Below are 14,076 nucleotides of genomic sequence, written 5' to 3'. Positions count from 1 at the left end.
CCCATTCTGAGGGTTTCTTTTCGTCTTGTTTATGGTTTCCTTTGCTGTGAAAAAGCTTTCAAGTTTTATTAGGTCCCATTTGTTTATTTTTGTTTTTATTTCCATTTCTCTAGGAGGTGGGTCACAAAGGATCTTGCTGTGATTTATGTCATAGAGTGTTCTGCCTATGTTTTCCTCTAAGAGTTTGATAGTGTCTGGCCTTACATTTAGGTTTTTAATCCATTTTGAGTTTATTTTTGTGTATGGTGTTAGGGAGTGTTCTAATTTCATTCTTTTACATGTAGCTGTCCAGTTTTCCCAGCACCACTTATTGAAGAGGCTGTCTTTTCTCCATTGTATATTCTTGCCTCTTTTATCAAAGATAAGGTGACCATATGTGCGTGGGTTTATCTCTGGGCTTTCTATCCTGTTCCATTGATCTATATTTTGGTTTTTGTGCCAGTACCATACTGTCTTGATTACTGTAGCTTTGTAGTATAGTCTGAAGTCAGGGCGCCTGATTCCTCCAGCTCCGTTTTTTGTTCTCAAGATTGCTTTGGCTATTCGGGGTCTTTTGTGTTTCCATACAAATTGTGAAACTTCTTGTTCTAGTTCTGTGAAAAATGCCAGTGGTAGTTTGATAGGGATTGCATTGAATCTGTAGATTGCTTTGGGTAGTAGAGTCATTTTCACAATGTTGATTCTTCCAGTCCAAGAACATGGTATATCTCTCCATCTATTTGTATCATCTTTAATTTCTTTCATCAGTGTCTTACAGTTTTCTGCATACAGGTCTTTTGTCTCCTTAGGTAGGTTTATTCCTAGATATTTTATTCTTTTTGTTGCAGTGGTAAATGGGAGTGTTTTCTTAATTTCACTTTCAAATTTTTCATCATTAGTGTATAGGAATGCAAGAGATTTCTGTGCATTAATTTTGTATCCTGCTACTTTACCAAATTCATTGATTAGCTCTAGTAGTTTTCTGGTAGCATCTTCAGGATTCTCTAAACCAACTATATATTATCGTGTCATCTGCAAACAGTGACAACTTTACTTCTTCTTTTCTGATTTGGATTCCTTTTATTTCTTTTTCTTCTCTGATCACTGTAGCTAAAACTTCCAAAAATATGTTGCATAATAGTGATGAGAGTGGGCAAACTTGTCTTGTTCCTGATCTTGGTGGAAATGGTTTCAGTTTTTCATCCTTTTTTTTTTTTATTTAATAACTGATATTGTGTTCTATTTTAAGGCTACCTCAAAATATATTTGACTTATTTCCCAATGACAGGGATTTAGGGGTTTTTTCCTCCATGTTTAATTTTTTGTTTTTACAAACAATATTACAGTAAATGTCAGTTGTGTCTGCAGAATTATGAAATATATCTGCATGATACATTCAGCCAACAAATATTTATTGAGTACCCTCTATGTAACGGACACCGTTCTAGCAAACTCCCTAACTTCAAGGAGCTTAGGTTCTAGGGGTGTGGGGGCAGAAATACGTAAAATAAATAAATATAAAATGCCACGTTCGCTAGCCACCAGCTGTGATAAATACCTGAAGGAAGGAAGGACGCAGGGGCAGGGTAGAGTTAGGATGCTATTTTAGGCGGGGAGGTCAGGGGAGATTCTCTGAGAAGTTGGCATTTGGAAGAAACTTAACTAAAATAAGAGCGAGCCATGTGGTGATCTGGGAAGAGACTGTTCCAGGTAAAAGGCACAAGGACGGCAAAGGCTCTGGGTGGGAATGAGCTTAGTGTACGTGCAGAGCACGAGGAGGTCAGTGAGGCTGGCGTGGATTGAAGGAGGGGAGGACGGGGAGCAACACGATGTTGATCCTCAAAAGCCGCTCTTAGGACTTCGGTTTCTTCCCGATGGAAGAGAGAGCAGAGGAGGCACGGGACCTGATGTGGTTTTTGAAAGGACCAGTCTGAGTGCTGCTGGGCAGAGCAGAGACTGGGAACAAGAGCAGACGAGGGGAGAAGATGGAGCGACAGCAAGAACAGACAGCTCTGATTGGAGTTTTGCTCCACAGGGTGGGTTGAGGGCTGGAGCAGTTGCGGGGGGCATGTGGAGTTAGAATAGGATGTTTTTAAGACAGGGGAAATTTCTGCATGACTGTATACTGATAACAATGATGCTGTAAAGGAGGAAAGATTTACGCTGCAAAGAGATAACAGGTAATTGCTGGAGCAAATGTTCCTGAGTAGCCAGAGGGTTGTTCAGATGAGAGGGGTGCAGCCCGTGGTGGGTAACGGGGAAGAGGTAGCACGTGGGGCTCAGAGGCAGGAGTGGTGACAGGTGATGGTGGGAGTTATGGAAGGTTGGAGAAGAGGAGGGAGTTTGAAATGATTTGCTAGGAGAGCAGGAGAGGGAATAAACCCTGCAGTGTGGGGCTGCTGTGCACATGAGAGCTCGCTTGAAGAACACAGTCGTGAATCTGAAGTGAGGGCAGTCAGCATGTATTTGTGTGTTTTTTCTGAACCTGCCTGGAGGCCAGCTTGAGTAGCAGAGATTTAACTGGAGTTTCACTGGGCACTTTCAACAGAGAAGTAGGGGCTGGGGAGTCAAGGGAATGAATGTGCAAGAGTCACTACGACAAAGAACCAGAGAACCAGAGAATCTTGGCTGCAAAGGAAGGTGAGGAGGGCACTGTAAGGGGGATCCGTGGATCGAGGTCTTGGTCTTGTGTGGTTCAAAAATCATTGGCATCCAAGCACCAGACTGGAGAGGGTGCTGTTATTGGTGTAATGACGAGAGTGCTTTCTCGTTTGTGGAAAAGTGAAGTGTGATCATGCAAGGTTATAGAGAGAATACATTCACCAGTAACTACATGAAGGCCTCAGTTATCCAGCTTTGTCAGCAATTGAGAATCCCATTCATATGAACCTTCCAGAAAATGAATACGTAAGGCATACATTTTATTTTTAAATTTTGATAGGATTTTTTCTAATGGCCAGTTAGTTGAGTAGCTTCAATCATGTTGCTAAGGGAGATTGTACTTGAATAGAATACATGCGCAGAGAGAGACCATGAGAAAAAGAATGTGTGAGCACTTTAAGGAAGAAATTTATCATCAGCCAATATTTTCAAAGATCAGCCATTTCCAGAGAGTTAACAAAGTCTTCCTAAGGTAATAAATTTCTATTTTAATAACAAATGTAGGAAGGAGACTCAATTATTTGCTAATCTTGTTTATTTCCACTCAATAGCAATAGGCAGAAATTAATGTCTGAAAGGCACAGAAACACAGTAAGAGACTCAGATTAATGTAACCCCAGATTCAGAGTTCAGAGCCGTGGATTCAGTGCCAAGTACTCCATGTGCCGAGAAGGAGGAAGGGAAGTCGTTGGATTGATAGCCTGTGACTGGATCCAGATGAGCTCCTCTAGAGCTAAGTGGTGAGTGCTTTCTAGACTGGGGAGGATAAAGCTGGCATTTCAAGTATGTTAAGGGAACGCAGATTATCCCAGAAACAATGATGGGACCACTGCTCGCTATTTGGGAGAAAAAACAGCAGTTAAGCTGCATTCCTACTTCAGTCAACAAAATTAATTCATGATCTATTAAAGATTTAGGAATGAAAAAGCAAACCCAAAAACTCATTAAAGAAAACAGATAAATATTTCTATAAACTTGAAGTGATGACTTCTTTTAAAGAGTGACAGTGAGGTCCAGACACATGTGATTAAACACACACACACACACACACACACACACACACACACACACTGTATTTTCAATTATTGTGACTGGCAAATGGCTTGTTTCCTTAATATGCAAAGAACTCTTTAAATCAGTAAGGAAAAGACAAATAGCCAGAGAGAAAAATGGGCAAAGGTCATGAACAGCATTTCATAAAGCAGAAATATAAGGGAAGTGAATATATGGAAAGATGTTTTCAATAATCATTGATAAAACAATGAGCTATTTTTCACCTACTGGATTTGGCAAAGATTATAAACGTTAACACAGTGCTGGCCAGGGGTTGGGGGAAAACTCATACATGTGGAAAGGAGTTTGAATTTGCATTACTCTTTGGCAATATCCATCAAAATGTCAAATGTACATACCTTTAATTCCACAATTCTATATCTAGGAATTTACTGTAAGTTCAAGACTTTCTCCTCCTCCAGAGGGGCCACACGGGCCATAAGAGGGGCACTGTGTTTTCTTCCTCTTACCACAAAATGCCCCTCCTCTATAAATTGAAACCAACCCTCAAAAGAGGTTATAATTAGAAGTGATTGCGCATCTTCCCCTCAAAGCCCACAGAGACTAATAATCCCATCATGCCTTTCCATGCCTTTTATACAGTCGCTACCAGAAGTCTAAGCTTCTCGTGTTACTTTCCCACCATTATAGCTCTTTGACGTCTCCTATTTGGACCCAGCCGCTCCCCAACCCTAAACCCAAGCTCTTCTTATAGAATTCAGCCATTATGAGCAGGATCCTTTGTACCCTGCTATTTTCCAGGCCCACCCTTTACTCCAGTCCGGGGTCTCATCCCCTCTCGACGACTCAAGGAAGTTCCTCTATCAGTTGCCCCTCTCCCTCTTGGACCCTGGATAGTCCTTTACACAGGAAAGGTCCCATAGCAAAGTAAACATGCTTTAATTCAATATCTCTCATTTTTTAAAAAAAAAAACCAAATAAAAACCTTCTTTTGACCTGACCTCACTTTCAGTGACTGCTCCATTTCTCTGTTCTCTATTAGAGGAAAGCGTCTTAAAAGAACTGTTTCGTGCTTTCCGTCTTTACTTCCTTACCTCCTACTCTCTCTCTGGCAAGTGTTTTTACTGAAGTATAATTAACCTCCTGGGAGGTGTACAAATAGGAGGTATACAGCTCAGTGAATTATCATAAAGTGAAAAAACTGCGTACCAACACCCAGATCAAGAGATCGAGAACACCGTCCACATCCCAGAAATCTTGTTCCTTTCTCTACTTGCTACCCTTCCCTCCTCCTCCAAGATAACGACTATTATCACTTTTAACACATTCTTTTGCCTGTTTTTAAAAAATGTTTTGGAATAATGCCATGTGTATTTCTTTGTTGTGTTTTCTTTTGCCCAACATTATATTTGTGAGATTCGCTCAAGTTGTGGTATGGAGCAGAGGTTAGATCACATAGGGCCTAAGAAGTCCAGGTAAGGATTTTTTTCTGAGTGAAGTGAAGCCCTTGGAAGGTTTTAACAGAGGAGTGACATGACATGATTTTTGCTCTAAAAGGTTCACTTGGCTGCTACCCTGAGAAAAGACTGTGGGCTGGAGGGTGAACATGAAACCAGAGAGGCTGATTAGGAAGTTATTGCAACAATCCAATCAATGCTATTAAATTTTTCAGCTTTAAAAATAAAAGGCATTTTAGGTCAGTCCCTCAGTGGACCTAACTCAAAGCAATAATAAACCGAGTTCAGTGTTGGTACTGCAATAATTAGGCCAACTACCACAATCTAGGCCCAGAAAATAAGTAACACCTTCACAACAACAAATAGCCTTTGGAAGCAACTGTAATTTTCAAAATTAAAATAGAGTAATTTATGGCTGAGAATAAATAGAAGCGTCAATATTTTGAAACTGTGGGTCTTAAAAGTAATATTTCATCAAACATAGAAAACAAACTCAAGGCCAGAAAATCAATGTAATTTAGCTCCAAGGGGGAAGGACAGGATAGTAATGACTCATCAAAGCTGATTGATAGGCAGTATTAAAGCTATGGATTGCCTGGACATACATAATTGGAGATATAGTAAAACACTCTCCATCTGTAAGGTTTTGCGTATTATTTGTAGGGTTGGCCCAAAAGTTCGTTCGGGTTTTCCCGTAAAATGTTACGGAAAACCCCAAACGAACTTTTTGGCCCATCCAATCCATTTATTCTTGCTATTCTTAGTACTTACGGTATCACAAAGATTTGCTTTCTAGGTGACAGATGTTTTTAAATGACTTAGTTGAAACCAAGGATTACCTCTGATTGGGTTTTCAGCTATAACTGCACATTTTCTCTTGGTCCTGAGAATCCTCAGCTTTTGAAATGGAAGTTTTAACATTTTTACTTAGATCCAAATATTTGGTTCTGTGTTGGTTTTCACAGCACTCAGGGCAGAAAATGGAACTGGTCTTGGTCGATTTTAATTCTAGGAACATGACAGACCCCTATCTTAAACCATGCACCAAAATCTACCCAAAATGCCTTAGTGACTTGAACCTAAGACCTGAAACTGTAAAAGTGCTAGAAGAATACTTAGGGGGTAAGTGCCTCAACAGTGGTCTTTGCAACGAGTGTTTGGATTTGACCCAAAAGCAAAGGCAACAAAAGCAAAAATAAACATGTAGGACTACATCAAACTAAAAAACTCTGCACAGCAAAGGAAACCATCAACAAAATGAAGGAACGTAATAGATAATACTAGACCATTTCTCTGTCCAATTTGGTAATTTGTCTAGGGTAGTGGCACTGATGCATATTTTTGTGGGGAAGCCTGGATGCCTGCCTCATATATTAGCAACATTAAAGATTAGAGTTGTATCAAATATAATCTTCTCACTTATCTACCAGTTAAAGACTTCCTGCTAATGCATATATCTGGGCATTTTGTTTTTGCTTACTCTCAGCATATATCTGGGCATTTTGTTTTTGCTTACTCTCAGCTTCTACCACCTGTGAAGAAATGCTCCCCTTTGGGGCAAAACTCTTCAGAAAGGTTTTTTTTTGTCTCAAATTCCTCTCGTTAATTCTCTCTTAAACACACTTCTACAAGCTTTTGCCCCCAGTATGGTCTTATCAAGGTAACCAAAAGCCTGAGTGGTGGTGTCTCTACACCAACTGCTCAGAATGTTTATTTTTTTCTGCCATCCTACTGAAGAGAGTTCCTTTGCCCGTATCTTCTGACCAAGAACAGTGATTCCAAAGAGAGTCTGAAGCCAGGTTGCACATGAAGTCCAACCTCCATCATTTACCAATGGGTGACTGTGAACAGATTTACCCTACCCCCTCTATGCCTTGCTTCCCTCATCTGTGTAAATGAGGAGTTCATAGAAGCTACCTCTCAAGGTTGTGGTAAAATTAAATGAGAGGATGGGCCTGGCACACGGGAACCATGCATTATGTGTTAGCTGTATTATTATTATTGGTGGTGAGGATGCTATTGTGGTTCCCATCTGAGGCCAGCGGGGGCAAATAAGATCTGTGCCAATAGACTCCTCCCCACAAATCCTACTAGATAAGCCACTGCCACTGCTTCTTTCTCAGGCTGCTTTGTGATTCCTTGCCTGCTCGGGGCACCAATCAATAACTTTGGTGGTCTCTGCTGCTCCTGTGTGTGCGATGAAGCAGAGGAAGGAGGCTGTAAGACAGGGGGGTCATCCCTGAAAAAGTAACGGCAGGTCTGTAAAACCTAGCAGCCCGCGACGTAGGAAATGCTAGCATTAGATTGGCCTTTGTCTCTTTATAGTTGGAGTCTTTAATAACATTTTAAGCGTTGCAGAGACAGGGAGGGTGCCCTGTATTTCTTCTGAGTCCCTCCCCACTTTTTCGAAACATAGGTAGGTGCAATGTTATGTGGAGTTGGGAAAGTCATAGCTTATTTTGACAGTTTAAACTCCCAGAGCTATTTATTTACGAGGCTTTGGGCATTTTGTATTCACCTAATTTAATCACCTGGTGAAAATTATGCTGGGGTGTGAATTCCTGCATGGAATATGCATCCCCTTCTTGTGCTCACACAGACCTTTTGCATCTCAAGGGGGATGAGCAGCTGTTGTGGAGTCTGATGAACCCAGTTCTGAGTGAGAAGGGGCCTGGAAGAGGTCCTGGTGGGGATGGAGGGAGGGCACAGAGGCCATTTCCACGTGGGGAGCCTGGGGGAAAGTGCAGCACGTGGTCATTACAGCGCCTCCCACCAGCCAGGGTGTTGCTCCCCCGGGCAGCCCCGCTGGCAGAGCTCAGTGCTGGGCGGGGGTGGGGAGGAGTGGCAGGACCAGGCTGCACTGCTGCTGACACTGAAAGCTCCCTCCTGCTCCGGGGAGACCCTGTCATGACCTATGCCCTTGGGCCTGACAGCCCGGCTCCCAGCCCTCCCCCCTCCAACCTCTGCTGTCATGGATAGGTGGCCAGTGATTAGTAATTGGGTTCACCATCCACACGGGAGGCACACAACCCAGCTCGAAAAGCAGGCTGTGAGTCGACTGGAGATTCCCTTCACAGTCTACTTTTGCATCTAGAAACCAAGTTATTAAAGTCGTATGTTCAATTCCTGCCCCTGGGCTTGGGTAGAGTGTTATAGCTCAGTAAACCATGCTCCAGGCAAGAATTCTTTCTTTCCGTGCCACCTGGGCTGTAGTGTCATTCTCGCTGTTCTTTTTGTTTTCCTGACCAAGTAGACAATGACAGAAGTACGGCTGTAGTGGCCGATTCCAGCCATATTGGGGAGACAGCCACACTAGTTACTACTAACAGGCTGAATGCTCTGAACATCCACCAGACTCTAAAAATGGACGAAGTTTCTCAGACTGAGATCAGTAGCAATTCCGTCTGCCATTTCCACATGACAATGTCCTGTTCAATGTCAGGGAAAGTTAACTGTGATCAATTTGTCAGGTATCTATTTCAGTAAAATTTTTACCATCTTTTTTTTTTCTATTAAATATTTTCCATGCATATCCTCATGTAATGCATACAACAGCTGTGTGAGAAATATTATCATTTCATTTTACAAATGAGAAAAAACAAGATTCCTAGAAGTTGCTTAAATTTTTTTACTACCAGTAAGTCTGGGATCTGAACACGTTATATGTGTAATTGACACTGGACAGTTTAATTCTCATTTAAGATCAGAATCTTTTATCTGAAATTTGAATGCTGCTTCTGATCAATACTTGGTCAATCTTTAGACTTTTATTCACATCTCAGTTTGAATATTATTTAACAGAACCAAAGGCCTGTTTCAAAAAGTCAGCTTCATGATGGATCATATCGTCTATTCTTGGAACCCAGTTGGAGACTGAGGCATAACATAGCGACCTGATCTCAGCTCAATGATTAGGACTCTAGGAACGAAATCAGGCCACATTATGTCAAGGTCTTCTCTGAAGGACTCTTATTAGCCTGCCAGGGAGAACACATGTCCCACCAGCCACATGTAGGAAGTTAGGGGTGAGTGTGAGGTACTCAGCCAGGCCAAGAATGAGATAATAAATGTAAGAGAAACAAGACACATCAACACTTTACCTCCTACCAACATTAAAGAAACTGCACTTCACTCTACAGACAGAGAAGAACTAGAAACCTTATCCAAAAAGTGCCTAGGAATAAGAAGACATCAAATCAACTCCATACAAAACTTCTGTAAAAAGAAAATTAAAAATTCAAGATAAAACATTTCAGCTAATGAGTATTCTTCCTCAAAAACCGACAACAAAGCAGAAGAGAACTGTAACACAACACTCCAAACTGAACTAAATATTCTTTAATAAGCATTCTGAGATACTAAAAATATTCACAATAAAAAATTCTAAAACTAAAACTGGACAAAACAAACAAACAATAGGAAGAAATGCAATAAAGTGTGATTAAACTCAAAGAATTTGAGAATAAGTTATTAGAGGCCAAGAAAGAGCAAAGTTAAACAGTAATGTAATAATGGACATTAGGCAGGAAAACAACAAAGAATATGAAAATGAGACAGAAAGAATTAAAAAAACCGTTAGAGGAAAAGAGATAGGAGTGAACAACAGGCAAAGAAGATCCAATACATAAATAATAGAGTCTCTAAAAAAGAAAAACAAAATAATGAAACAGAACTAATATTTAAAGCTATAATATAAGAAATCTTTCTGCAAATAAAGCTTGTCTGCTTATTGAAAGGGCTGACCAAGTACCTGGCACTTGACCTGAAAGGATTCGCTGTGATACATACCCTAGTAAATCAAAGAAAAATCCTCAGGGCCTCCAAGCAAATAGACCACATTACCTGTATAAAAGTAAGAAAATTAGGCTAGCATCAGATTTTCAAGAGCAACAGACGAAGGAAATGGTGGAGTAACATTTTCAGGAAACTCAAGGAAATAAAGTATGAGGCAAGGATTTTTTTATTCTGCCAAGATGTTCTTCAAGTAACAAGACCATTTAAATAGACAAAAACAAAAACAGTTTTGAACATGCAAAACTCAAAGAATACTGTACACACAAGTACTTTCTGAGGAATCTGCTAAGGATGAGCATATCCAGCCCACAGATAATTGGGGAAACTTGGCAAAAGATGATGAGAACTTAATATATTTTAAGCGTAAAGCTAATATTAAAGCATAGTTGGGGACATGGGGGAAGAATAATATGTAAAGACAATATGATCTGACACTGTAGAAAGAATGTAACTGAAAATGAGATGAGAGAAAATAAGATCATTGACTCTCATAGGTAGTTGGTGGGTATCAAAGGATACCATTTTAAACTGGCAGACAAAATACTAAAAAGGTTAACTAAGAGAAAAAGTTTTTTTTTCTTATAGTTGATTTCTAGTCTTATGGTGTTGTGGTTGGGAAAGGTGCTTGGTATGATTTCAGTCTTCTTATATTTATTGAGATTTGCTTTATGGTGTAGCATGTGAGATATCCTGGTGAATGTTCCATGTGCACTTGAAAAGAATGTGTATTCTGCTGCTTTTGGATGGAATTTCTATGTATACCTATTAAGTCCATCTAATCTAATGTGTCACTTAAAGCCAGTGTTTCCTTATTGATTTTCTGTTTGGATGATCTGTCCATCAATGTAAGTGGGATGTTAAAGTCCCCTACTATTATTGGGTTACTGTCAATTTCTCCCTTTATGTCTGTTAATATTTGCTTTCTGTATTCAGGTGTTCCTATTTATAATTCTTTTGTCTTCTTGGATCAATCCTTTTACGATTATGTAATGTCCTTCTTTGTCTCTTGTCATAGTCTTTTATTATTTACAATAATTTTTACTAATAATTAAATGTAACTGTTTATTTAATTTTAGCTTGTTTGTTGCTAGTATATATGGAAATGCAAGTGATTTTTGTGCATTGATCTCCTAAACTAATTTATTAATAGCTTCTTTGTAGATTTCATCAAATTCTCTACATCTTGTTGTGTGTGAATAGAGGCCATTTTACTTCTTCCTTTCCAATCTGGATAACTTTCTTTTTATTGCCTTATGCCAGTTAACTAAACCTCTAGAACAATGTTAAATAAAAGTTGTGAGAATTGACATCCTTATTTTGTTCCTGATCTTAGGGGGAAAGCATTCAGTCTTTCACCATTAAATATAACTGTAGGTTTTGTGTAGGTGTCCTTTTCCATATTGAAGAGGTTCTCATCTATTCCTAGTATGGTGAGAAACAGCATGGATCAATGGGTGTTGGATTTTGTCAGATGTTTTTCCTGGGTCTATTTAAACGATTATATGGGTTTTTTACAAATATTTTTATTATTATTATTATTTATTTATTTATTTTTGGCTGTGTTGGGTCTTCGTTTCTGTGCGAGGGCTTTCTCTAGTTGCGGCAAGCGGGGGCCACTCTTCATTGCGGTGCGCGGGCCTCTCACTATCGCGGCCTCTCTTGTTGCGGAGCACAGGCTCCAGACGCGCAGGCTCAGTAGTTGTGGCTCACGGGCCTAGTTGCTCCATGGCATGTGAGGTCTTCCCAGACCAGGGCTCGAACCCATGTCCCCTGCATTGGCAGGCAGACTCTCAACCACTGTGCCACCAGGGAAGCCCCATAAATATAGAATTTAATGTATAAGTAGACTGATTTGGAGCCAACACAGTTCACTCTGTTGGTGAATTATGCCTTCCTAGTTATATTTGTACAATTATATTGAATATGAAAAAACATAAAGGGGAAACATGACATTTACTTTTGTATTATATGTTCCATAATTGGGAGGTGGGGTGGAAATAGAACATATTCTTTTGCCAGTCCTTCACTCCTGCTTCCTGGGATCACTCCCCCAATAACTTTAAATCTAAATTCAAGATGATTGCATCATTCTAGGTGTCTTCATCCATCATTTATGGAACATCTGAATTGGACACCCAAGCTGCTAGAAATCTTCTATTTACCATCTCTTACTGTAGCTATTTTGTTGACAGTCAGTTACAAGCTCACTGGTTTTGGCAGAACATTTCCTGTGGTTACATGAAGTCCATATTTTCTTGCTAGGTGGTGACTGGGGACCACTCGCAGCCTTTAAAAGCCAAACACAGTTCTTTGCCATGTGGATCCATAGGCAGTTCACAACATGGCTATTTGCTTTGTTCCAGCCCAGGAGGAGAGCCCTGCTGAAGCTCTGGATCTCTTTGACTTCTGTCTACGACCTCTACATACTCTTTTAAAGGGGCTAACCTGATTAGGTCAAGCCAACCCACACTCAACAAGTGGGGATTATATTGCGTGTGCACACAAAGAGGTAGAAATCTTGAGAGGCATCTTAGAATTTTTCCTACCAGAAGTTCTTTTTTTAAAAAGAAATATTTATTTTTTATTTTATTTATTTTTAGCTGCGTTGGGTCTTTGTTGCTGCGTGTGGACCTTCTCTAGTTGCAGCTAGTGGGGGCTACTCTTCGTTGCGGTGCACGGGCTTCTCATTGCGGTGGCTTCTCTTGTTGCGGAGCATGGGCTCTAGGTGCGCGGGCTTCAGTAGTCGTGGTACACGGGCTCAGTAGTTGTGGCGCACGGGCTCTAGAGCGCAGGCTCAGTAGTTGTGGTGCACATGCTTAGTTGCTCTGCGTCATATGGGATCTTCCCGGACCAAGGCTGAACCTGTGTCCCCTGCATTGGCAGGCAGATTCTTAACCACTGTGCCACCAGGGAAGTTCCCGAGAGGTTCTTGTATTTACCTTTTAAAAAACTTATGTTGGTTTTATTTTGTTGTTTTCTTTTTAACTTCTGGTATTAGATGTTTAGCTCATTGGTTTTCTAATGTATTTTCTAAAATCCATTATAATTTCTTCTTTGGACAATGTATTATTGAAAGTATATTTGAAAATTTTAAAAAGTATGGGTTTTTTAATTAATTTCCCTTTAATTACTCATTTCTTTCTTAAATGCATTGTAGAAGAGAATATTGACTGTATGATATCAATACTTGGCAATTTGTGAATTTTTTTCCATTTTCTTACTATAATTCTGTCAATTCTTGCCGTATATTATTGAGATCATGTTATTTTGTTTATACCAACTCGGAACCAATGTATGTTCTTGATCAATTAAATCTTCTATCACTGTGTAAGAACTCTTCATCACTAGAAACTTTTAGCTAAAACATTTCCATCAGTGATCAATATATAACCTTATTTTATTTGTGTTTCTGTTAAAATACACCTTATTTAATACATACTGTTGAAGCATTAACATTGAATTCAAGCTAACAGCACTGTGACCCATGACTGAATGAAGCCTACTTAACACATGGTTCTTATCCAAAGACACGTCACAGCCTTCTTGCACTTAGGGACACTAGGCAGCACTTAAGCACTATGCTCGGGGGACATTTTCAACAGCAAAATCGCCAACAAAAAGCACAGAAATGAGGAAAATGTGGTACTATCAATAAACAGACTGTGAAAAGGACACATGTTTACACTATGAGAGCTGAAATTAGACAGAGGGTCACTCTACTTGACTTCAGCTGGGAACATGTGTGCAGAAACTCAAATATTTTGCCACTCTGTGCATGTCCACAAGTGACCATGAAAGTGCTGCAAATATTGATTTTGGGTTACAAACAAATTTTAGCAAGTAGGCGAATTTGCAAATACGAATTCTTGAACATCGGGGATCCACTGTAATTGGTCCTTTTTTCTTTTAAAGTCTTATTCTTCAGTTTTGGTGCTCTGAAGTTTCACTGTAGCAGTTTATGTGTGGATTTCATTTATTTACATTTTTGACACCTTTGGCTTCGTAAATCTGGGCTTAATACCTCTAATCAGTTCTTTAAAAAGCTAAGCCATATCTTCTTCAAATATTCCCTTTCCCATTCTCTTTCTGAGACTCTATTTAGATGTATTTTTAAAAACTTTTTACTAAATTATTATTTATAACTCAACTATTAGTATCTTTCATCTCTTCA

This window comes from Globicephala melas, chromosome 18, assembly GCF_963455315.2.
Source record: "Globicephala melas chromosome 18, mGloMel1.2, whole genome shotgun sequence".
Lineage (NCBI taxonomy): Eukaryota > Metazoa > Chordata > Mammalia > Artiodactyla > Delphinidae > Globicephala > Globicephala melas.
The sequence above is the reverse complement of the archived record's forward strand: the minus strand, read 5'-3'. Positions refer to the sequence as shown.